General features: G+C 47.6%; 1 protein-coding gene across 5 annotated transcripts in view; it reads right to left on the bottom strand.

Annotated features, from left to right (window-relative positions):
• B3GAT1 (beta-1,3-glucuronyltransferase 1) overlaps positions 1 to 19747 on the bottom strand; it is a 45119-nt gene extending 25372 nt beyond the window's left edge. For 2 of the 5 annotated variants that reach the window (XM_064732077.1, XM_064732078.1), the window contains exon 1: positions 19109 to 19132. The gene's annotated coding sequence lies outside the window, so the exon portion shown is untranslated. Of the gene's footprint in view, positions 1 to 19108 lie in introns of all 5 variants that reach the window. The other 3 variants (XM_064732080.1, XM_064732079.1, XM_064732081.1) reach the window with 3 other exon arrangements.
• Positions 19748 to 21416: the final 1669 nt, after the last annotated feature.

Raw genomic sequence — 21416 nt, 5'->3', positions numbered from 1 at the left:
AAGCATCAGAAACTTTCTCTTCTCCAGATTAATCCCCCCTCCCTGGTACAATCAGGACAGGAGCTGTGGTGGCACTGCTCTTATGCTGTGACACAGTCCCAAGGCTCCACTGCTTCCAACAGCAAGGTGCACCTCCTGGGAAAGCCTGAAAATATTGGATTTATTGCCCTAAATGTGTTTGTTTTCCTGGACAGGCTCTCACATTGCAGCCATCACCACAGTGCCCAAGTGCTGTCCAGATTTCTCCTTTATTACAGGCACTGCACTTCTGTCCTTGCTGCTGCAAAGGGATCTTTTCCAAGGCTGGAAAAAGCAGGAATCTTTTTATTAAATGATTTTGGAAAGGGCTGAACCTGAGCTTTGCAGCCTTCTTGTGCCAAGCAAAGCAGGAGCAAAAAATGTGTCACACACCCTTGGCACCAGCAGTGGTGAGGCTGCCGTGGGTGCTGGGTGCTGGCACAGCCTCACCAGGGAATGGCACCAGATTCAGGGACCCTTCCTGCTCCCAGATGTGAGAAATGCTGCTCACTTCCAGAAACTGAAAGGGTTTATTAAAACCTTATCAAAAATACAACTGCAGACTGAATAGAGAAAATATTACAGTGCTGGGAGCAGAGGATTTTCCTCACCAAGTGCTCACCCACACAATGGAGATTTTGCTTTTTAACCCTTTAGCTCTCCCAAAGTTGTGTCCATCAACTCATTCTTTGCTGTCCAGGCGTGGAAATCACTGCCCTAAATATAGATTGGAGGTCAGGAGCTGCCATGGTAACAATCCCACCTTCCCAAATGTCCCAAACCCAGGGCACCCCATAATAACAACACAAGGGGGGGTAAAACATAACGATAAACCTATATAAATATAGCTAGTTATAGTTATAAATATGACCTATATAGTTTTTATATATAATAGTTATAATATATATAATTATAATATACTTAATTATAATAGTTATACATAATAGTTATAATATATAGTTATAATAGCTACATATAATATATATAATAGTTATATGTAACTATATAATATATATTATATATAATATATATAATAGTTATATATGACTATATATAATATATGATATATGTATAATGGTTACACGTAACTATATATATAATATATAATAGTTATATATAACTATTATCCATAATATATATATTATTTATTATATAGAATATATATTTATATCTATATTAAATATAATGAAATATATATTATAAATATAATAAACATAATAAATAAATATTTTATATAGATATATAAATATATATATTTTATATATTATTATATATAACTATATATATTATAACTATTATATATAACTATTAAAACTATAGTATATAATAGTTATAATATATATAGGCTATTTATATATAATCTAAAAATATATAAAACTTCTCATAACATATCCATAATGTTTTCCTTTTAATTGTGAGTCAACCATGGCATTCCTCATCTGTCAGACAGAGGATGCTCTGCTCTGCCAGCATTGGCAACACCAGGAAAGCTGTGCCTTGACTCAGGTGTGGGGTGAGGGGGCCTTTCCTGCCCCCAGTCCTCTCTGATGAAGGGCTGCACTTCTCACATGGTTTTTAAGAAGAATTTCTCCCGAGATAAAAAGCTGTTTGACTAACAGCCCACTCCCAAAATAGAAAGGCAGCTGGGAGTTGCTTTGCTTTGGGAAAAGTTGGTGGATTTTTGTTAAGGTTGCTGGTGGAAATGCTCCAACAATTCTCTCATTTAAGGGTTTCTCATCCAGCTCTCCTCATCTGGTGACACAGCACACCTCGAGCTGTCCCCTCTGCTCAGCCCAGCCCACATCAGACACATTGCCAGGTCTCCATTTCCACCTCTGTGCTCTGCATTGCACCGAGTGTGTGTGCACTGCTGACTCCCATGGATCTGAAAAAGTGACATTAACAAAGGATGACCCAATTTCCATGAGATCAGGCTCAATTCCACAGCTCCATAATAGGCTTTGCATATGCTTTGTCCGAGGGGTTTGGAGGCAGGAGCTGCCACGTGACACCTCATGGGAGCAGGTGGCAGGTCACAATGACCAAACCACAATTTTCCAGAGGAAAAAGCTCATCTTTCCAACCTGCAGGCCAGCAAACTGCATTTTCCCAGGATGTGCAAGGCTGAATCATCAAGCCAAATGTTTCCTTTCCTTCCTTTCCCTTTCCTTTCCCTTTCCCTTTCCTTTCCCTTTCCTTTCCCTTTCCCTTTCTCTTTCCTTTCCCTTTCCCTTTCCTTTCCCTTTCCCTTCCCTTCCCTTTCCTTTCCCTTTCCCTTTCCCTTTCCTTTTCCCTTTCCTTTTCCCTTCCCTTTCCCCTTTCCTTTCCCCCTTTCCTTTCCCCCTTTCCTTTCCCCTTCTTCCTTTCCCCTTTCCTTTCCCCTTTCCTTTCCCCTTTCCTTTCCCCTTTCCTTCCTTCCTTTCCTTTCCTTTCCCCTTTCCTTTCCCTTTCCTTTCCTTTCCTTTCCTTTCCTTTCCTTTCCTTTCCTTTCCTTTCCTTTCCTTTCCTTTCCTTTCCTTTCCTTTCCTTTCCTTTCCTTTCCTTTCCTTTCCTTTCCCCCTGTACACAAGGAACCCTAAGAAAACAAACAAAACTTTTATATCCTCTGTGAACTATTGGTGCAGAATTCTGTGGGTAGCTCTGGGCTGGTGGGACAAATTCACAATCCAAACCTCTGGCAAATTCACAAATCCAACCCTCAAACAAGAAGAGCTGTGCCCAGCAAGCCACAAGGACTCAATTTATCTCCCAAATCCCAAAATTCTCCACTGCAGACCTGGAGGTGAGGCTGCTCTCCTGGGTGGGACACACCTTGGTATCACCTGGCAGCAGCTCAGCAGCCCCACAGCCATCAGCACTCACTTTTAATTAAAGAGCTCTTCCCAACCCCTGGAAGAAAATAAATCCTGCTCTATTTAAAAAGGAGTTATTAATAACCTGATTCTAATGTATGAAAGAAAAGGGGAGAAAGAAGCTCGCAGAGCTGTGAGCAAGTTCCCTCTCCCACTGCAGAAAGCCACCACTGAGTCCTCTGAAAAGGGAACTTTTTAGAACTAAATCACCTTAAAAAGGGATTTAGTTCTTAACAACATGATTATTCTCTTTTCAATAGCTAACATCAAATATCTTAAAGGTGCGTTTTTTTAAAAAAAAACCATGAAGACATCCAAATTCTCCATCACTTTTAGAAACAGCAGCAGCTGCTGCAGGCACCAGTCCCTGAAGACAGAGGTGAAGCAGAAACTGCTGTGCAGGAGCTGCTGGACATTGAGCAATGCCCAGGCTGGGAGATGCTCCAGACAGGCAGGAGAATTCCTTGCCTGGGCAGAGTGAGGCACTCTGGAATTCCAGTGCTGTGAATATCCAGCTGGCATCACCTCCCTGCGCCTCCTCCCAGGTGCAGCTCAGGGCTGGGCAGAGGAGCAGAGCTGCAAGAACTGCAAGGAGCAGCTGTGATGGTCAGAAGCCCCCAGAGCAGCCACTCTGGGAATTTCAGCTGAACACTCTCTGAGTGTCACCCTGTTCTTCTAAAGTTCTTCCAAGCCTTCTGCTGTTTACATTTTCGTAATGGAGTTTCATTGAATAATGATTGTTTTGCATTTCTTTTTGGAGAATTGATGGGCTGTTGGTTTGACCGACGTGGTTGGGGAGGTGGCAATTTCATCCTCCAATCCATGGTCACTTTTGAAAGTCTATAAATATTGGAGTTCAGAAATAAACTGCTCTCTTTTTACCTTGGACATCTCAGCTTCTGTGTGTGTCATTCATTTCATGTCCTGTTGTGACATCTGGGTAAACTCATGTTTAAATTCCTGATTTATTGCAAACCACCTTTACACTGCAGAGCTGCAAGGCCCCCAGTGTCACTGCTGCTCCCCGAGCCAGAGTCCTTGTCCCCTCCTGTCCCAACAACACCAGAGCTCATTCCAGCACTGCAGGAACAGATTCATGGTGTAGCAGTGCCAGTCACACTGAAATCTTAAGATTTTTGCTTTTATATTTTTAATCTAAATAAGAAAAATAATAATAATAATAATAGCAGCAACAATAATAATTCTATTCTATTCTATTCTATTCTGCAATAATATATTATTATATTTTCCATCTATTTGTAACCCTGCAGTTCTTTAGTGCAGAACTCCAAACCCCACACACAGTGGGAGCTGCTGCTTCCCCATTCTGGGCAGACACAACAATTCCTCTCCAGGCCTGGCAGTCAAGGACACCTCACTGCCTCAGGGCCCAGAGATGGAAACAAAAGGGAGTTGGGGGCAGCAAACTTGGGGTCAATGACTTCATTAGCTGAAGCTGGAATTGGCAGATTGACCACCAAAATGCAGATGGACCAAACTTATAAAAGTGTGAAACCCATGACTCATTGTCCATTTTTGGGTGGGTTTTGTCTGTCCTAAATGTACCTGAAGGCCCTTGAATAAATAGAACTGCTTTTTATTCTCTTAATTTTGCCTGGCCTCTGTTTTTAGGCAGCCCAAAAAGGCACCAACAGGAATATTCCCAGCAGGTTTTCACTCCCGTGGCCTTTCAGGAAACTCCAGCAGAGCTCAGAGTGGCACTCAGAGCTCCCAGCTCAGCAGCTGGACAAGAAATCAGCCACTCCATCAGCTTAGAGAGAAAATTCCCAGCTCCCATCCCTGTTAGATGGTTCTTTTAAAGGGATGAGGCACAAATCCTGATCCCTGCTCAGTGTGGGTGCCCAAAGAGGAGTCACTAATGGGACTGAAGAATTAACATTGATTCTCTGACGCCATAGCGTGGAAAGGGAAGTAAGGGGGGAGAATTTGGCATGATTAAGCAGATGCCTAACTATAATTCAGGCAACTTGCAGCACAATCAATTGGTGCTTGCAGTCCTGCAGTGCATTAGTGCAGCCACAAACCTACACACCCTGCTTGGAAGGTCATTTTTAAATGGTCTCCTGTGTGGATTTTTGCTCCCTGCCCAAATTCTGAGCCTGCTGGCCCTGCTCAAAGGAGCACACAGGGTGCTCTTATCACCCTTTGCTCTTCCAGCTTTTTCCCCAGGGAATGTGAACTTCTGCCTGCCTGGGAAACTTTGACATGTCAGTGATGCCTCAGGTTTAACTTTTATATTTTCAGATTCTGTGCTGCTTTAGTGTGTGGGTCTGGGTTCACATCAGGGGATGATGAGCTCTGTGCACAGAGCAGGGAGACAAAACAATTCCTGCTCCAGCTGGGCACCAAGGACAAATGATCCAAATCTCAGCCCAGGAGCACAAACCCCGTGGGCTGGAGAGAGAAAAACAAGCAGGGTGGGACTGCAGGGGCTAAAGCTGGAATGGGACAATGAACTGCAAGGTGCAAATGAGAGCAAACTGATCCAAGGGAGAGAGCCCGGGAGCGCTCGTGCATTTTGGGACCATTTTGGTTCATCTTGGGTTCATTTTGGGACCATTTTGGTTCATCTTGGGTTCATTTTGTGACCATTTTTGTTCATCTTGGGTGCAGCCCTGGCTGGGCTCTTGTGCTGCCCAAGGTGCATCCATGGAGGCCTTTTAATAAATCCCTGCTTTATTCATTAACTCTGTCCAATCTCTGTTCTAGCTCAGCCTTCTCAAGGCATCCCCAGGATAACTTGGCCCATTCCATGTGAGAGGTTTGGCAGGGAATGATTCCTTCTCTCCCACCAGCACAAATCCCCCTGTGCCAATTCAATAAACCCGAGCTGCTCCAGCCCTGCCTGAGGAAATGGGATTTGGCTCTCCGAGGGAAAGGCACAGGATGAATGTTCAGCCTTGTCCAGCTTCCAGCCCCAGCCTGGTGCTGACTCTGCCTTCTCTGGGGCTGAGTTATTTTGGCTCAGCTCACCTCAGCCTGCTCTGGAGGTGAGATGGAAATAGCTGCCCAATTCTGGCCAGGAATTTCAGGCTCAGGGAGCTCAGGGACTGAGCACAGCCATGGCAGAGGCACCAATGCTGACAGAGCCCAATCCTATGGCCTGGAAAATGTCATTTCTCCTGAATTTAGAATCACTCAAGGTACAAGATTTTCTGAATGAGAAATGGAGGAGCCAAACTGGTGCCTTAGGATTTCAGCTTTTATATTTTCCATCTATTTGTAACCCTGCAGTTCTTTAGTGCAGAACTCCAAACTCCACACACAGTGGGAGCTGCTGCTTCCCCATTTGGGGCAGACACAACAATTCCTCTCCAGGCCTGGCAATCAAGGACACCTCACTGCCTCAGGGCCCAGAGATGGGAACAAAAGGGAGTTGGGGGCAGCAAACTTGGGGTCAATGACTTCATTAGCTGAAGCTGGAATTGGCAGATTCAGCCCCAAAATGCAAATGGACCAAACTTATAAAAGTGTGAAACCTGTGACCCATTGTCTCTTTTTGGGTGGGTTTTGTCTGTCCTAAATGTACCTGAAGGCCCTTCAACAAATAAATCTGCTTTTTATTCTCCTTATTTTGCCTGGCCTCTGTTTTAGGAAGCCCCAAAAGGCATCAAAGCAGAAGCTGGAGCCAGGATGAAGCTGAGCACTGCACACCTCATACCTCAGTGAGCACGAGGTTGTCACAGGAAGAAAAGCATCCCCAAGTGCCAGCATCACTCCCCAGCCCCTGCCCTTCCCAGGAGCATCCTCAGCCCTTGGAAAAGCCTGTCCTGCTTGGCCAAGCACCATCCTGCCACCAAATACTCCCCCAGAGAGTCTCAGCAGCAGAAAACTCTGATCTACAGCTGGCTGAGGGCACACAGCCTTCACCTGGCAAAACCAGAGCTGCCTCAGGGACACCCAGATATTGGGGTGTTGAGAGGTCCCCTGGACGAGGTGAGAGATGAGAATTTGACTTCAAGTTCTCAGAAGGCTGATAATATTATATTATATTATATTATATTATATTATATTATATTATATTATATTATATTATATTATATTATATTATATTATATTATATTATATTATATTATATTATATTATATTATATTATATTATATTGTCATATTATGTCATATTATATTATATGTCATATTATATGTCATATTATATTACATTATGTGATATGATATGATATTACATATTATATATGCTACACTAAAACTATACTAAAGACAGAGAAAGGAGACATCAGAAGGCTGAACAAGAATGAATAATAAAAACCCATGACTGACCAGAGTCTCACACAGCTGGCTGTGATTGGCCATTAATTAAAAACAATTCTCATGCTAAGTAAATAATTCTCTAAATCACATTCCAGAGGAGCAGAACATGGAGAAGCTGAAGCTTTTCATCTTGCCAGGAGAAGCAATCCTGGCAAACGGATTTTTCATAAAATATCCCAGCAACACCCAGACTCCCCTGCAGGCTTTGCTTGCAAGGTGAGGTGCCAGATGAGCCCTTGGGGAGCTCTGAGGAGCTGGGGGGGGTTGTAAACCCTGCTCTAAGAATATTGTAATCACGCAGTAATTATGGCACATCTCAAATCAACCAGGCAAATCACAGCGTTGTCATTATTATTATTATTACCACTGTCACCAGCCCTGCCTGGCAGAGAGCAGGCCCTGCCCAAGGAGGGAGCAGGGCTGAGGGAACATCCATCCCTCTCTCCCTTCAGGGCTGCCCAACCCACACCCCACCAACCCTGGCAGCTCCCTCCTTCCCAGGACCACGTCTGTGCTTCCCTCAGCTGTACCACACGCAATTAGTCAGGTTGATTTTACCTTTTTCTATTTTAATTAAACAACTTCAAGCACAAGAGCAGCCCTTGTGATTTGATTGGAGCTGTCAGTCTTTCAAATGTCATTCCTATAGATGACTAATCTTTGAAAACATCAGTTACTAAACTCATTGACTCAGTTGATAATGAGCCAGAGCAGAAATGATGGTTGAGACAGAGAGGGAGGAAGCAGAACTGCATGGGCTCTGAAAGCGCTGCATGGGGCCACTGCAGCTCCAGGGATTGGGGCTCCCTGGGAAATGCAGGCTATGGAAATGGGGATGTGGCACATCAGGGAGGACATCTGGGCACTCCTGGTCCTCCCAGTCGCTGTCATGCTGAGAAAAAAGAGAATTTTCTGTCTCAGCCTCTCTGAGTGTGCTGGTTCTCAGCACAGAGTGAAGCCATGGATTCCCACCCTGCCTCTGGAACAGGATTCCCTGCACTCCCTGATCCCCTTTTCCCACATCCCCACAGTGTAGCTCAGCTTTGAGAAGCACCCCAAGATTTACAGGCTGCAAGTGTCCCACAGCAGGAGCAGCAGAGAGGGCACAGGCTGATCCCATCCCAAATGTGGATGCTTCCCCACTCCACAGGCAGATCCCATCCCAAATGTGGATTTTACCCCACCCCACAGGCTGATCCCATCCCACATTTGGGATTGTTCCCTACTCCACAGGCTGATCCCATCCCAAATGTGGATTCTGTCCAGCCCCACAGGCTGATCCCATCCCACATTTGGATTTTTCCCCACCCCACAGGCTGATCCCATCCCACATTTGGGATTGTTCCCCACCCCACAGGCTCTGTGCTCAGGGTCCCAGCCCTACAGGGCTCCCACCCTGCTCTGCCCTGAGATAACCCAGGCTCTCAGGTGAGTTATTTATTAACTCTGAGCCTCTTACCTTTAGAGCCTTCTGGAATGAGACAAACAGGACAGAAACAGTGCTGGCAGCATTTTCAGGAGGCAAATGGGTGGAAGGAAGGAGGTGCACGTGTGGGGTGACAGCTTCAGGGGATTGACACCAGTCCTTTGTCACCAGTGGCTTCACAGCTGTCACCCAAAGCCAAGGGACAGAGCTCAAGTCCCCCTGCTCCCTTCCCACACTTGGCCTGCAAGTTCAAAACCCCCAAAACAGGGACACATTTATGGTGTGCAGCATTTCCCTGAGCTCAGCACCTAATTCCTGCATCGTCTCAATGCCACAGCCTCCACAAAGGGCAGAAATTGGGCTTTATTTATAGACAGGCACCTTTTATTGCCTTTTTTCCTCTTTCCTGAGGCCAGGCGGGAGGCAGAGACACAATTTCCACCTGCAGGATCCAGGCAGATCCCCCTTGCTGCTGAGGATTCATCTCACAGTGGGTTTGTTCACAGCTGTGCCAGCCAGGCCCCTTCCCTGTGCTCCTCTCTGAGCTCTGGCTGCTTGCACTTGGGAGAATTTCAGAGCTAAAGGAACGAATAACTTAGAATAACTGACTCCAAGGGAGATGAGGCTTCAAACCGGGCCACCCAGGAGTGAGCTGAGCTCTCAGAATTGTCCTTTTCCACACAGCTTCCAACCCATCTTTCCAATACTCCCCATTTCAGCACTCGTAATTTTTTGTCTCTGCTAAAAATCATGTCAGGAGTGATGCTCCTTGATGTGACAAACAGAAGACAACACTTCCAAAGCCTCACAGGAGGTCACTCCAGGAGCTGCACGCTCTGGGAAGATGAATACATCCGAGTCATGCCTGCTGAATGTGACACTATTATAGGAAAGACACTGGCAGAATTATTCATCAGCAGTGACTTGTGTGGCTCCAATCTCCTTAACCAGCAGCTGTTCATCCAAGTGGATCAGAGCCCATCTGAATAAACCCTGCGCTGTCCCTGCCAGCCCACAGCACCCAGAGCAGCCTCTCCTGAGCTCTGCATCCTCCTTGGGAGCCAGGCACTGTCACAGATATCTTTTATGGAAAATCCTTTCCTTGGGATTTTTCCTTCTGAGAAGCTGAAAGGCCTCAGGAACAAAATGTAAACAATGGTTATCTGCTGCTGTGGAATGCAACAGGTGCATCTGTGATTGGTCTCATGTGGTTGTTTCTAATTAATGGCCAATCACAGTCAGCTGGCTCAGACTCTGTCTGAGACAGAAGCTTTTGTTGTCATTCTTTCCATTCTGTTCTTCTGATGAAACATTTTCTTCTATACTTTTAGTATAGTTTTAATATTAAATATATCATAAAATAATAAATCAAGCCTTCTGAAACATGGGGTCAGATCCTCATCTCTTCCCTCATCCTGGAACCCCTGTGAACACCGTCACAAGGCGTGGCAGGAGGGAGGGAATATTCCTGCATGCCAGGCTGCAGGGAGCAGGCAGGCAGTGCCACACAGTGCCTGGCAGCCTCTCAGAGGTGGCAGCCTTGTGCCAGATTCTCCTTCCCTCTCTCCCAAATTAGAAGCAGAGCGTGCCACTAGAAAGTCAGGTGAGAGCTGTCTCTCAAGGAAGAGAGAGGCTGCCTCTCACAGCATCCTGCTGCTCTGAGCACACCCCGAACCCCCAAAACCCCCACAGCTCTCTCTGCACTGTCCCAAACCTGCCCAGGTCAGGAATGTCCTGACCCACAGCAGAAACTGTGCTGGGATTTATTCACAGCCCCTGTGATTTAAACATTGCTCCCCTGCCATGGACACAGCCAGGGAAGCCCCTCTGGAGGCAGAGAGCTGGCAAATATTTGCAAACATTTTTAAAATAAAATTTTAAATAATAAATTAGAATTCTTTAAATTGTGCAAATTACAAATATTCACCTTCCCTAGCCCCAGAGCCCAAGCTGGGCAGTGCTGTATTGCTCTAATAATATATAATACATATATGATATGACATGACATGACATGATATATGATATGATATATTATATTATATGATATATATGATTTATATGATATAATATAATATAATATAATATAATATAATATAATATAATATAATATAATATAATATAATATAATATATATGATATATATAATATATCATATATAATATAATACATCATGCATATATAATGTACTACATATCTATAATACATATAATAATGCATATTATGAATGTATTATTAATATAATATTATTAATATATAATTATTGATATATATTATTGATATATTGTCATATATAATACATATTATATATGTATTATGTGTACATATATAATGTATATAATAGACAATATTATATACTGTCTATATACATTTTTAATATAATCTATATATAAAAATATAGATTTTTTATATTGAATGTATACATAATGTAATATAATGTAATGCATATATAATGTAATTATAGAATATAATATATATACATATATACAATATATATAAATCATATATTTTTATATAAATATACACTTAGATATACTCCTCCTGCTGACTGCAGGAGTACATAAGTGTATATTTATGTAAAAATATATGATTTATATATATTGTATATATAAATAATATATTGTATATATGGAGACTACACAAAACCACCAGCCAAGCCCCCTGTCTGCCTCAGTCACACCCATTCACACCCAAACATCCCCTCTGCCCCTTTTCCAGCCCCCAGCTCAGCCCAGCTCAGCCCCATCCTCCCTCCCTCCCTCCTTGAGGCACCCAGCCCCCTCCCAGCCCTGCCTCAGCAGCCATCACGTGCATCTATTATTCAGGAGAAATATCAAGTTATTCATGAGCCAAACCAGTCTCCAGGTACTGCACCCAGCCTGACAAAATCCCTTCTGCTGGCTGCTCCCTTCCCAGCCTGAGCTCAGGGACAGGAGAGGGCTTGGATCCCTCATTTTTGGGGGATTTATGGTTATTCTGTGTGGGACAGGAGGAGCAGCCCTGCCAGGCTCCCCCTCATCACTGCCCCATGTCCCTCAGGGTCCCTCAGCTCCTGCCCCCTCCCCAAATGTCTGCAGGTGCTCTCGCTGGTCAGAGTGCACCCAGCCTGACAAAATCCCTTCTGCTGGTTGCTCAGGGAGAGGAGAGGGGATCTACTCTGGCTTGGATCCCTCATTTTTGGGAGATTTGTGGTTATTCTGTGATGGACAGGAGGAGCAGCCCTGCCAGCCTCCCTCTCACCCCTGCCTGGTGTCCCTCAGGGTCCCTCAGCTCCTGCCAAATGTTGGGATCTCTGCTGCTCACAGTGACCCCAAGAAAAGTTCAAAATTCTCTTTTCCCAGCCTGGATCTTGAAGAAAGACTCAGAGCTCTTCATTTCTCCATCTCAAGGTTGTTTATTGTATCTTATCTATAAAAGAGTCACGAGTTATTATTATTATTCTTTCCAGCCTTCTGTCTGTATCCTTTCTGTATTCTTTAGTATAGTTTGGTTTAGTATTCTTTTATATAATATAGTATCATAAAATAATGAATTCGCTTTCTGAGAACACGGAGTCAGATTCGTCATTCCTTCCTTCATCTGGGTGTTGGAATGTTGGGGGACACAAAACAGATGATGGATTTGGACCTGGTTAACATCAGAGATTTGATAACAGGATGCCTTGGCAAAAGCAAAGGGAACTTTCAAAATTAGACCTGGATTGCAAGAAGACTCAATCAAACAGATTTACTAGAAAAATAAAATCCCATTAAACCCTGCAAGCCAGAGATGTTGTTATATGCATAATTTTGTGTGATTTTAACCTAATCATTGTAGTCCACATCACTAGTCTCCCTGAAATAGTATATCAGTGTTTGTATCCACAATAAAATCAGATTTTGATCACCAGGTCATTTTCCCAATCTCTCTCCATCACCAACAAACACCAGACCCACTCACTCTCATATTGACACCTCCAGCAGCCCCAGTCCCTCACAGCAGCACCCCAGAGCATCCCCATCCTGCTTGGGGCCACCGGGACAAGAATCTGGACCATGCAAACCCCAACTCATCCCAAGTGCGATCCCTGTCCCCTGATGGTGACAGGAGCGCTGCTCTTTATTCACTGAGAGCCCGAGCGGGCCCCAAATCACGCTGGCATTATGTTATGATAATGCTGGAAGTATTATAAATGCTCTGTGTGCCAGACAAATCCTGGAGCAGGCTTCCAAATCCCCTCCAAATCCCCTCTTGTGTCTCTACATTCATCCATTCATGAAATGCAGAGCAGAGCCCCAGCATCCCTCCTTCTGCTCTGGGCTCTTTCCAGCTCAATGGAAGGTGAGGCAGACTCGGGGTGTTTCTCCAGGAGTAGCCTTTTTTATTTTTTTTTTATTTTTTTTTAATTTATTTTTTGTTTGATTTTTTTGTTATTTTTTAAATGTATTTTTATTTTATTTTATTTTATTTTGGTTTGGTTTTAGGGGTTTTTTTCTTTTTTCTTTTTTCTTTTTTGTATTTTTTTTAGGGTTTTTTTTTTTGGTTTGGTTTTTTGTGGTGTTTATTGGATTTGGGGGTTTTTTTGGTCTTTTTTGTTTTGTTTTTTTTGGTGTTTTTTTGGTTTTTTTTGGGTTTTGGTCTTTTTTTTTGGCCTTTCATCTGCAGAGGAACCTGCAGGGCATTTAGGACTGATGTCCAGCAAGGAGACTGAGACAAATCCCATGGCTCTGTCTCCTGTCAGAGGGTGAAGTGTTCCTCATTCTCCTGCTCCCTGCAGGGCCACAGGAGCAGGGAGGTCCCCTCAGCAGAGCTGCCTGCCTTAATTCTCTTTGCAAACAGCAATTTGGTCTATTTTAGGGGAATTCCTTTAGATCAGATGAGCTTCACCCTGGAAATTCCTATTTTTCTTTACAGCTGAACCTACCTGAGGCTACACCCCAATTTTCAGAACACTGAAGCAAAGGCTTCCCCATTTTTGGGAGGTGAGCAGGCTTTTCCTTTTGAGCTTTCAATTCCCTCTGCATTGCTCTTCAAGAAAAATCCCTAGACAGAAGCTTAGCTCCTGTCCTGGCTTTAGGAGAACAACTCAGATGCAGCAGGAGGGGGATCTCGAGCATTTCCTATTTATTCTGCTGTCACAGGCAGGCAGATCGTGTTGTGTTGGCTCAAGGGAGAGCAGAGCTGGAGGGATTTCACCACTGCAGCTGGGAATGGCTTCAAGGCTCTGTGGTACCCAGACAGGGCAGGAACAGAGGGAGGAAAACTGCACAGGGCTGTGCAGGGGGATGGAACTCACTTCCAGGATGGAAAAATGGGTGTGGAATTGTGCTACAAGGTGTATTCCTGCCCAGAACTGTGCAGAATGAAAAAACTCACTTCCAGGATGGAAAAATGGGTGTGGAAATGTGCTCCAAGGGGTATTCCTGTCCAGAACAGTGCAGAATGAAAAAACTCACTTCCAGGATGGAAAAATGGGTGTGGAATTGTGCTACAAGGTGTATTCCTGCCCAGAACTGTGCAGAATGAAAAAACTCACTTCCAGGATGGAAAAATGGATGTAGAAATGTGCCCCAAAGTGTTTTACTGTTCAGAACTGTGCAGAATGAAAAAACTCACTTCCAGGATGGAAAAATGGATGTGGAAATGTGCCCCAAAGTGTTTTACTGTTCAGAATTTCTCAGAGGGAAGGAACTCACCTCCAGCATGGAATAAAATGGGTGTGGAAATGTGGTCCAAGGTCTATTCCAGCCCAGAACTGAGCAGGGGGAAGGAACTCTTCCAGCATGGAAAAAAAATGGGTGTGGAAATGTGCTCCAAGGTGTTTTATTGCCCAGAACTGTGCAGAATGAAAGAACTCACTTCCAGGGTGGAAAAAAATAATGTGGAAGTGTGCTCTAAGGTGTATTCCTGCCCAGAACTGTGCAGGGGGAAGGAACTCACTTCCAGGATGGAAAAATGGGTGTGGAAATGTGCTCCAAAGTGTTTTACTGCCCAGAACTGTGCAGAATGAAAGAATTCCCTTCCAGGATGGAAAAATGGGTGTGGAATTGTGCTCAGAGGTGTTTTACTGCTCAGAACTGTGCAGGGGGAAGGAACTCACTTCCAGCATGGAAATAATGAGTGTGGAAATGTGCTACCAGGTGTATTCCTGACCAGATTTGTGCAGAGGGAAGGAACTCTTCCAGCATGGAAAAATGGGTGTGGAAGTGTGCTCCAAAGTGTATTCCTGCTCAAAACTGAGCAGAGGGAAGGAACTCACTTCCAAGATGGAAAAATGGGTGTGGAAATGTGCTCCAAAGTGTTTTGCTGTCCAGAACAGTGCGGAATGAAAGAACTCACTTTCAGGATGGAAAAATGGCCGTGGAAGTGTGCTTTAAAGTGTATTCCTGCCCAGAACTGTGCAGGGGCAAGGAGCTCACTTCCAGCATGGAAAATGGGTGTGGAAGTGTGCTCCAAGGTGCATTCCTGCCCAGGAATCATTTCCTGAGCCTGTGAACAAAGTCTTTTGGGAAGTACAATGAAAAAACCCACAGAGGGAGCGGGATAAGGGTAGGAGGAGGGCTGAACTGGCTGAATTTCTGTGACACAGCACTGAGAGAGCAGGATGTGCTCCCCAGCACTGGGAATTCTCTGCCCCCTCTGTCATTCCCTGGGGATGTGGGGTTCCCAGCACAGCTGGAGCAGATGTATGCCCCAGTGCCCCACACCCTGTGGCACTGCCAGCACTTGGGGCTGCTCCTTGTGTCTCCAGCAGGAGATGGAGGTTAATTATGGCCCCCGTCCCATGGTCTCTGCTCAGCAAATCCCTCCTCAGCTCCTGGAGGGGAATCCAGCCCTGATGGCCAACCCAAACACAAGAAGTCAAGGAATGCAGGAGGAAAAAGGAGAGTCCATCCTCACCCTTCAGCCCTCATGGCATGGGTCACTCCTCCTGCCACCACAGCAGCAAAGTGCAGCCAGGTGCTGATCCAGGATCTCCACAGGCAGAACATGAGGAGAAAACACATCCCAGAGAAAAAGGAGCCACAGAGGCACCTCCCAAGGACATGGATCCCAGAAAAAGCTTTGCCTTGGGGTGGGTTGAAGCTGATGCTTCAGGTTTTAGGTTTTATATTTTTCACATTCTGTGCTGCTTTAGTGTGTGGGTCTGGGTTCACATCAGGGGATGCTGAGCTCTGTGCACAGAGCAGGGAGACAAAACAATTCCTGCTCCAGCTGGGCACCAAGGACAAATGATCCAAATCTCAGCCCAGGAGCACAAACCCCGTGGGCTGGAGAGAGAAAAACAAGCAGGGTGGGACTGATGGGCTAAAGCTGGAATGGGACAATGAACTGCAAGGTGCAAATGGAGCAGAACTGATCCAAGGGAGAGACCCCGGGAGCGCTCGTGCATTTTGGGGCCATTTGGGGCCATTTGGGTCTTCTTGGTTTCATTTGGTCCATTTGGGTTCACCTTGGGTTCATTTTGGGACCATTTTGGTTCATCTCGGGTGCAGCCCTGGCTGGGCTCTGGTGCTGCCCAAGGTGCATCCATTGAGGAGATCCTTTTAATAAATCCCTGCTCTATTCTTTAGCTCTGTCCAACCTCTGCTCTAGCTCAGCCTTCCCAAGGCAGCATTTTGTGGCGACCACAGCAGGACACAAGACATCAAAGCCCCACTAAATTCTCCTCCAGCTAAACACAACTTACAGTGCAGCCCACTGAACTTTTTGAGCCAGGAAATGAAGGCCTAAAGGGTGAGGAAACCACTGAGGGCCACAGAGGAAGATGCTGACCAAGGCTTGCTGCATCCCCAGAGGTCAGGGATCTTGCTGAAAAGCAGCCCTGGAATCCAGGCAGCCTCTGGCACTGCTCATCCCTGCCACAGAAAATGCACAGAAATGCAAGAAAGGACCCCATCCTGTCCTCCTCTGGATTCAGATCTGCCCACTGGGTTTTGTTGGAGGAACTAAAAATTGCTTTTTTTGCACAACTTTTTTTTTTTTTTTTTGAGAGCCAGTAGAAATAAAACAAGGGCAAGACAGAGCAAAATCATCTCAAAGGGCAAATCTGCAAAACCCACTGAAAAATGAAATGCAGCATTTGCCCCAGTGTCCCTTTTTAAGACAGCTTTTGTCATTTCCCAAGGTGCTGTGGCAACAGGAGAGGGCTGGAAGAGATTGAAGGGGCAGATGATGCCCTGTTTTGGGCTCAGAAAGCAGCATTTTGGGGACAGCCAGCCCTGGCCAAGGAGGGAGTGCATGCTCACACTTCAGTCCTGGAAGAATTCTTGGTGAGCTTAGGCCAGCTCTCCCCGAGGGCTGCCAGGAGGATGCAGCAGGGCTGAGGATGCTGAAACCCCCCCAGCCCTGCACTCTGGGGGCACTCAGAGCCCTCCTGGCCTCCAGAGGTGCAACAGCTGCAGAGAAAGCCCAGGAAGATGCACCACAAACAGGCAGGGAAGAGGAAATCCAGCATCCCTGAGCCTGGCTGGGCTCTGGTGGCACTGCCCTGTGCCAGCTGTGGCACAGACAGGGTGACAGCCCCGGCAAGGCTTGGGGCACCTTGTTCACTCATTCCTTCTCTGGGATGAGATGGGATATGGGATGGAATACAGGATATGGGATATGGGACATGGGATCTATGGGATGGGGATGGGGATGGGATATGGGATGGGAAACTCTGGGAAGCCAGGTGGGAAAGCTCTGCCCCTCTCCTCCTGGGGACTCCTGCACTGAGGGAGACCCTCATGGAGACCCTCATGGAGACCCTCTGGCTTTTCTGACCCGAAGAAGCAGAACATGAGGTTTGTGTCCCCTGTTCTGCACCCCGAAGCTGTCAGGGCACTGCAGGGATCCCCCCAGGAATGCCCATGGAGGGGTGCAGGAAGGGATTTGTAATCCAGGAATTGGAATTCAAATCCTTTTGGAATGGGAACATACCCAGAGCCAACATCACTGACTGCATGTTTCTTCCTCTGCCTTCCCCACACCCATAAATATTCAAACAGGAAAATAAAATTATTGATCAGCTGCCTTCCCATTATAGCAACAGCCACTGTCCTGCAGGCTTTGGCCATTTCCAAAGCTCCTACCACAGAATTAACCCTGCTGGGAGAAAGATTCTTCCTAATTCTTGAATTCCTTCACCAGAACATCATCTACATCCCTCAAGGCTGGCACAGACACCAGAGTTTGGAGTTTCACACAGAAAGAGGATATTTTCCCCAGTGCCTCCATTTTCCTCTCCACACCCTTCCAGCCCCATCTCTACCAGGTAAGCCAGGAAACCCCAGCCCTTGTGACCTTCCAGCCAAATCCTGGGGAATCCACTCACTGAGGAGGATGCTCAGGGACACCAAAAATCCAAGAGTGTGCAGAGCAGTGCAAGGGACTCCAGAGTGTCTGCCAGTGCCTCACATTGGGCCACAAACTCCCTGAATGTTCCTGCATTACCGTTCCTGCACAGCCAGGCTCTGACAGGGACCGGTGGCACTCTGGGGCTCAGGATGTGCTCGCACCAGTGGGGACCTCTGGGACACGTCGTTATTTCAGCAATCAAAGCAAACGCTTCCTAACGCCGTGCCAGGAGCCATCAAGCAGCCCCTGGAGGCACGGGAGGAGGGGAATGGGAGCAAATGGATGTGGCAGCAGCAGGATCCTGCCCGAGGTAGCGAGGGATGGCCAGGAAAGGGCTCGGATCGCTGGGGATAACTGGGGAGGGGCTGCGAACATCGGGCTCTCCTCGGGGCTTTCCCCAACATCTGGCTAAAGGCACCTCCCAGCCCTGTCTGAAGTTGTGCTGCCTGCCCTGACTGAGAGAAATTCGGAGTTTCACGGTCAGAGACCCAGGAACTGAGTCACAGAGAGGCCCAGCAGGGAGAGGAAAGCATCATCTGTGGGCAGCTTCATTGATCAGCCCTGACTTTCTCCCTCACAACCACTGGTTCTCATCCCCTCCCACTCCCGCTCCACGCCACAACACAGACATCCCTCCTCTGAGCCTTGCTCAGCCATCTCCTCTCCCCCCAGTAAACCACAGCACTCGGGAAGCTTTTCCCTTTAGGCAGCCTCAAAGTTGGCTCCCGGCACTGCTGGCACGAATGAAAGCGATTCCAGTTCCCCCTCCTCCTGCATCCCATCCCTCTCCGGTGCGAAGAAAAGGCAGAGGATGACCAAGGGAGGGGAGCAGCAACTCCGGGTGGCCTCTCACCTCCCTCCCCTCATTGTGCACGGATGCTCGGGAGGATGCGGAGCCACCGAGAGCCCCAGGGACCCCGGGGCACGCAGGGTCGGGAGGGCGATGCTGGGAGCTCCTGGAGCGATCCCCGGGGAAAGCAGCTCGGTGTCCTCGGGCAAAGCGGGGGCAAAGTGAATCTCCAGCACCGCAGCCCCCCGGACCCGCTCTGCGCCCTCTCACTGCGCTGGGAGGGGAGGCAAAAACCGCTCCGAGCATCTCCTGCTCCCTCCCGTGCCCTGCCCTCTGCATCCACACACACACCCCGGGCAGAAAGGATGCGTGTCCTGCTCGGCTCAGCCATGCAGCCGGAGGAGGCAGCCGGAGTTACCTTGTGAGCGCAGCCGGAGCCGCCTTCTGTCTCCATCGCGGCCGGGAAGCTGCTCCCATTCATGCTCTAATCCCTGCGAACAGAGGCACGATTCAAAGCGGCTCCTCGCCCATCCGGCAACCTCCGCCTCCTTCTCTCCCCCCTTTCCGCCTCGTTTGTTGCGTCCGGCTTTGTGGTGCTTTTCTGGCTTTGTTTAAGGGTTTTTTTTAAAAAAAAAAAATGCTTGCTTTCTTAATCCAGGCAGCGAGCACGGCGCTGCTTCATCGCATCCCTGCCCGCGTTTCGCTCGGCCAGAGCAGCCTCGGGGAGCTCCTCGCTGTGCTCCGGCTCGCAGCTCTGCCTTCTGCAGCCTGGCGTTCGGGGGAGAAAGAGAGCGAGCAAACAGGGAGGAGGAGGAGGAGGAGGAGGAAGAGGAGGAGGAGGAGGCCAGCGGGATGCGGGAGGAAGGAGGCAGAGCGTGGCTGCTTTGTATCCAGAGCAGCGCCGGCAGGCTGTGGCTGCCAGAGGAGGGGATGCTCGGGGAATGGTCGGTACCAATTGATCCCGCTCCGGCAGGGGCACCGCAACCTGCGACAGCGACAGCGACAGCCGGGGAAGGGCCCCGGGAGGGATCGGATCTGCTCTGCTCACCCTGAGCACAGCCAGGGCTGCGGGACCGGGGAGAGAGGGGATGGGATGGGATAGCGGGATAATGGGATGGGATGGGATAATGGGATGGGATGGGAACCATGGGATGGGATGGAATCCATGGGATGGGATGGGATGGGATGGGATGGGATGGGATGGGATGGGATGGGATGGGATGGGATGGGATGGGATGGGATGGGATCCACTGGATAGGATAATGGGGATGGGATGGGATCCATTGGATGGGATAATGGGGATGGGATGGGATCCATGGAATGGAATCTATGCAATGGGATAATGGGATGGGATATGGGATATGGGATATGGGATATGGGATATGGGATGGGATCCATGGGATGGGGATGGGGTATGGCATATGGGATATGGGATGGGATGGCATGGGGTGGGAAGGCTCTGGCTGGTGAGGGGGCTCAGCATTGCCCATAGGAATCTCAGAAGGTGACCATGTGTTGGATGCAAGGCAAAGCTCCCCTCCAGCCCTCAGGATGGCAGGCAGAGCTCGGCTCCACTTCCATCTCTTCAGAGCAGCCCCCTCAGCTCCTCTCTTGCCCGTGCCTGTGCTGGTGGCTCCCAGCTGAGCCCAGCCAGGCTCTGGGAGCAGTGGGCAGCCCTCCTTGCACCTCATTCTGCTTCCCTTCCCTGCAGCACCAGCCTTCCCACAGCCCCGCTCAGCCATCCCCCCCCCAAAAACTGAGCACCCCCATGTCCCTCCTGGGGGCTGCCCAAGGGTCCTGGCACTGCACAAAGGGCAGCAGGAGCATTTTCCCATGGGAAGGAGGCTCTGGATGTCCCTAGGGCTGCCCTTGAGCTGTGACATCTGCAGGACCCATGTGTGACCTCTGTCCATGCACAGAACACAGGGATGCTCCCTTCCTCCTTGGGGAGCACTTGAGGCAGGGCTTGAGGGCACAGGGAGAGCAAAGGTCTGATCCCCTGACCCTGCCCTTTGGGAGCTGACCCTGCTCAGCAGGCTGAACCCCACAGAGTGTGTCTCCAAATGCCAGCTGGGCAGTTTAACCCAAGCCAAAAGTCACTGCTGAGCTTGGGGATGAGGCACCTTTCACCAGTCCTGAGCTGCTTCCAACCACATCAATCCCCTCCAAGCACCCCCATTTATCTCTGCCTGCTCCACAGTGGACGTGCACAGATCCACAGATCCTCCCCTGCTGCTCCCTCTCTGTAAGGTTACAGTGCCATGGAAACCTGTAGGTATAGACAGATTTACTTATGCTTTACCAAAAAAGGAAGAACAAAGTAAAAGAAAAAAAAAATAAACCCCATCATTCTGGTGGCTGGGGGGAAGCTGGAGTACACAGCAATCTGGGATCCACAGCGTGGGGCAACCTCAGGGATTTTCACCAGGAATTCCCACAATTTTCATGGACCTTATGGCTTTGAACCTACAGCATTCAGACTCCAGCTTCAACTTGTGCATCTCCAGGGGATGCAGAGATTTCTGCTGAGAAGTTTGGAAACCCAAACATCACCCACAAATGATCAGGCCCACTGACAAAGCCCAGCTGCAGCATCAGAGGGACAGGGATTCCCACATTCCTGATTCCTGAAGTGAGGAATATATATACACATATATATATATATATATAATATAACCCTAATATATAATATATAATATATAATAATATATAATAATATATAATAT

This window comes from Zonotrichia leucophrys, chromosome 24 (assembly GCF_028769735.1).
Source record: "Zonotrichia leucophrys gambelii isolate GWCS_2022_RI chromosome 24, RI_Zleu_2.0, whole genome shotgun sequence".
Taxonomy (NCBI): domain Eukaryota; kingdom Metazoa; phylum Chordata; class Aves; order Passeriformes; family Passerellidae; genus Zonotrichia; species Zonotrichia leucophrys.
The sequence above is the reverse complement of the archived record's forward strand: the minus strand, read 5'-3'. Positions and strand labels throughout refer to the sequence as shown.